At 36.3% G+C, this 5094-nt stretch overlaps 1 long non-coding RNA gene across 1 annotated transcript; it reads left to right on the top strand.

Annotated features, from left to right (window-relative positions):
* Positions 1–3378: 3378 nt before the first annotated feature.
* Positions 3379–4698, top strand: LOC106879091 (uncharacterized). Its single transcript, XR_001410590.1, has 2 exons — positions 3379–3479; positions 4276–4698. It is a non-coding gene; the product is annotated as an uncharacterized LOC106879091 (long non-coding RNA).
* The last annotated feature ends 396 nt before the right edge of the window (positions 4699–5094 follow it).

Here is a 5094-nt window from a genome sequence, read left to right as displayed (position 1 = left end):
TGTGTCCATTATAACCTTCGAACAGGAGAGGTCAGCCGCTTCCCCTTGCTGGTCTGGTATCTACACACTAGTTTCGGGGTATTGCTCCTTTTCAATGTAGAGCAGCCGAACCCAGCATACCGATGGCCCTAGCACACTTCTAGACTGTTTTGATTTAGGAATCTATCTGTTTTTCAGATTTCCCAGACAGTTTCAGGTCATCCATAAACAGAAGATGGTTCAATGATGGGCCTTTCTTCCCACATCGGTAACCTATCTTAACTTTCCTAAGTGTCATTGTTAAGGATATTAGTGCAATTACAAAATGTAACGGAGAAAACGAGCCACCTTGGAAGATTCCTCTTTTAATATTAACTTCTCCAAGGAATACATTACTTGAGTACAATTTGGTTTTCCACTCTTTCATGCCATGCATGAAAAAATTTGTAATGTCAGCAACACCAACCATCTGCAGGGATTCAACGATCTAAGAATCAGGCACCATACCGTATTCCTTCTTAAAGTCAATCTAAGCCATAGACATGCTTGTATCATGTTTTTTACAATGCCTCAAAACTGCTTTATTGATGACCAGGTGATCCTTAGTACCCTGAAAACTCTTCCTAGATCCTTTTTGTTCCCTTGGTAGTATTTGTTCCTGTGCCAGTAAAGTGTATGACTTTGCCGCACATATTCTAGTGAATATCTTCCAGCTTATGCTTAGGCATGCTATGGGACGGTGGTTTCCCACAATATTCCCCTTACTTCTATCCTTCATTACAAGTGTTGTCCGTTCTTCTATATTTTATATTTCTTCTCTAATTTTTCTCGGTCGGTCTTTTTCCCATTTTTCCAGTTTCCTCTTAACCATTGCTCAATTTTTCCTAGATCTTGCCTTATCCGCACTATCCCCCTTTCAATGCGTCGTTTCCACCATAGTTCTTTTGCTCCACCATAGTTCTTTTGCTCCACCATTTTTTGTTCTCTTAAGTTGTAATTTCTCCTTAACAAGTAGCGCAATAGCTCTAAGAAGAGCCCTGCAATCGATTTTCTTGACTAAAGGCGGTGCTCCAGCATGGCCGCATTTAAATGACTGAAACAAGTAAAAAAAATAAAAGAATACATGTGTGTGTATCCATCTTTTATCTTTTCCTCGAACGAATCGATCCCAGTACTTTTTTAAAGCCTGATACATATTCATCGGTGTCTTTTTCCGAACCGCTAAGTTACGGGAGCTTAAACACACCAACATCAGACGTTGTGTTTATCCCCACTAAACACACCAAATGGTGTGTCAAGCGGTAGGAGGGAGACAACCACAGGCATAAACACACGCACAAACACACATACATACTCAGTTTCCTTATACCAAATCCGCTTTGGTCGGCCCATGGCTATAGTAGAAGACACTTGCTCGAGGTGCCATGTAGAGGGACTGGACCCAGAATCATGTGATTGGGAAACAAGCTTCTTATCTACAGTTAAGCCTAATAATTTTTAAGAAATAACCAATTTAAATCGTTTCAATGATTTCATGAAGACCTTCTCAAATATTCTTTTATGACGTCATTTCAATCCTATAATTCAACAATTTACATTTTTCCTCTACTCTTCGTTTCAAAATTTCGATAGAATTCTGTTATGTCATCATAATATGCAGATTCTTATGCGGCGTATTTTGCATTCGTCTACATATCTTCAATGCTTCAGTAGACACCAACACTGGATTTATAGAGAGCCTTGTCAATAAATATAGCACTGAGATACTTCGTTGAGTATATGATATGTAACCCTTTGATTACACACACACACACACACACACACACACACACACACACACACACACACACACACACACACACACACACACACAGAGTCAAACACATACGCTGAGGCATTGAATAAATATTACTCGTATGTTTTAACTGTTGATATATTAGCAGTCTGTAATTATCTTCATAACTAATTATATTCACGCGGCCATCCTTCCTGTATATTAATGTTGTGTAACATTTAAATTCCGACAGATTAGGCTGCCTAGGTGTTTTTCTCGTTTTCTGTGGGAACGTCCCTAGATTAAATATGTAAAAACTGTAAAGTTAAGAAAGCTATCCTTCTTATTCCCGGCAGTCAATTGGATCGTAGAAGTTGCTACTCCTGAAGTTAGCTATAGAGTTCAAAATAAAGACAAGTGAAACAAAAGACATCTTGCTTTAAGTAGCAACCTCTTGTTTGGGACTGGCGATCGATTTGCTGTCGTCAACCAACTCAGTAGGCTGGAACAACATCAGCTACGTAATAGTCATAAGGAGTGGTTACTTAGAGTAAGATACCGTACGAGGAAGATAGTTTCTCGATTCGAGAAGCTGTTACATTGATTTGTATATAAAATCATTACTGCAAAACTCATTCTCAGTTCAACAAAGGCCTGGAATTAAAATCAGCTTTTTAATGTTTTTTCTTACATCTTGATACATTAAATATATATAAATAAGTAGTGGACATATATATATATATATATATATATATATATCATATTTCTTTCACTTATATTAGCTTGGTACTTATTTTATTCAACACTTTAATAACAGCTTTATATAACACTTTTATAGAACAGCTACGTTACTGGATATAAAGTGAGACAAACTTTAAAAACAAAACACGCTTTAATATACAATTGTGTGAGTATACTTGTGTTTATGTACATGTGTAAATGTATCCCATTCGGTCTCATCAATAATGTTATCGATGAGACTGAGACACAGTTTGGTGTGTATATAGATGATAACAGTGAAAATGAATAAACAGTAAGTTTTTAACACAAAAAAAATTTTTTTTAAAGACTTAATACGAGACCTCAGTTTATCAAAGCAGCTTGCTGAACATAAACATCAGGTCAAAATAAAAGAACTGTCTCCGACAAGAAACTGAAGTAACAGCCTATCGAAAAAGAGAGCAAAGATTTCATTTCTACTTCAATAGGAAAACCTCGTCTACTGCAATAACATCCCTGATCTTTCCTTATAAATTTGTCTACCTGAAAACTGAGCACAAGATTGTTGTGATTCTCCGCCAGAAGATTCAAATGTATTATATTACACAATGAAACCGCTAGACATATTTACCAATTGCTTCTTCAATTAAACATAAAGTATATGATAATCTCAAACATATCCTGAAACCACTCCAATAATTTTTGACAACAAAAATAATTTTGAACAATGTATTCTATTATGTTCTTATAATAACCCAACATATAAAATTGAAAGGAACTAATAGACGAGTAGGTGGCAACTTTTTTCAATTGTGTCGTATGCTCCGTATATCTTTTAGAAATTTCGATACTATTACATTATGACGTCATAATGTGCCAATTTCTCTTGCGCGGGAAAACCTGCTTTCGTCTTCCCAACATTCAATGCGTCAGTCAACACCAACTGGACATATAAACAGCAATGTTTGTAAGCTATATAGCAATGAAATATTTAAATGTGTGATAGGTAAGCATTTGAAATTACACACACACACACACACACACAAACACATACACACACATAAACACGCGCACAAACACATACACACACAAACACACTCATACAGACTCCTCACACACAGACTCACATGCATTTGTGTGTGTTTGTGTATGTGTTTGCATGTGTGTCTGTTCGTGTGTGTGCTCACATTTTGAGATGTTTAGTCATTGAACAAATCGTATATGTACAGAAGTGGTCCGTAACGATTTTGAAAACTAGCTGCACTCACTTTCTTTGCATTCCCTCGGTTAGGGAAGCATTTCGGTTCCAAAGAGTAAAGTTACCTTGGTTATTTTCTTCGATATTATATATGATAGATGGTGATACTGAACGAACCGGATGTTTTCACACCATTTTTACCATGAGAGAGAGATTCTCTCCAAATAACTGCAGTCTTATTTGACTTTTAGCAGTTGAAATACGTAGCAAACATTTTAACTAACCTGAATTTTGCGTATACCTAAACACTGCTTAGCGCTAACATTTCGTTATTTTCTCCGATCCAGCGATCTACTGGCGCATATCAGTCAACGTGCTGACTGTATTTTACATAAAGCTCTTGCTTTATGAGTTCGTTCTTCTAAGATCATACCATTGGCAAGAGTCAATAAACTCAACATCAAGTAACTGCATGTAACTTTAGTGTATTTGCCTTTTAGCAACTGAAATATGTCACAATCATATTTTAAACAAACAAATATGTATGTATGTATGCATGCATGTATGTATTATGTATGTATTATGTATGTCACTCTTTTCCCAGGTTTGTCCAGTGATGAAATTGTAAGCAGAAAAGTTGCCCTAGCTGTCTATGAATATTAGCCACTTGGATGATAAAGCTGCAATTCCAGGCATTAGCGCAGCCATAAGGCTCCCGACAGAGGCAAAAGAAACAAACGACATCACGTCTCAGATAAGCAAACTCTCGTTTCGGGGTAGCAATCGACTCACTTTTGTGAAACAACACAGTAGACTAGAACAGTATCAGTTCCATGATTGTTATAAAGAGGTGATGCTTTGATTATAATAGAGAAACTCTTCCTGCAGTATCATTATAATACCGCAAGAAGATAATTTCTCGATTCCATACAGGCTGTTCCATTTATTTACAATGCTCTCATTGATGCAAACATAATTCTTGTTTTAGCAAAACTGAAATTAAGGGAATAAATCGACATTTTTATTTCTTTTCTCTTACAATTTGATACATCAAATATTTATCATTCCTGTGTTAATATGTTTTGATTTGTTCATATCAAGTGAATACAAATACTACCAAAAATTAGACAAAAATTGGAATTAAGAAATAACCATTTGTAACTACACGTAGTCAAGACGGTCAATCAAATTTCTATGGTCGGTTGTATGAACTCTCGGTCTATACCGTCGCTACGCTGCCGGTAAAAGCATTTATTAGTCATAAAGGTTCCTTCTTTTAATAGCAGACTTTTATGTAATGTAAACTTTGTTAAATACTATGGTGATAACAGTCTACCTATCTTTCACACGTGCACACACACTCGCGCTCTCTCTCTCTCTCTCTCTCTCTCTCTCTCTCTCTCTCTCTCTCTCTCTCTCTCTC

This window comes from Octopus bimaculoides, chromosome 6 (genome assembly GCF_001194135.2).
Source record: "Octopus bimaculoides isolate UCB-OBI-ISO-001 chromosome 6, ASM119413v2, whole genome shotgun sequence".
Classification (NCBI taxonomy): domain Eukaryota; kingdom Metazoa; phylum Mollusca; class Cephalopoda; order Octopoda; family Octopodidae; genus Octopus; species Octopus bimaculoides.
The sequence above is the reverse complement of the archived record's forward strand: the minus strand, read 5'-3'. Positions and strand labels throughout refer to the sequence as shown.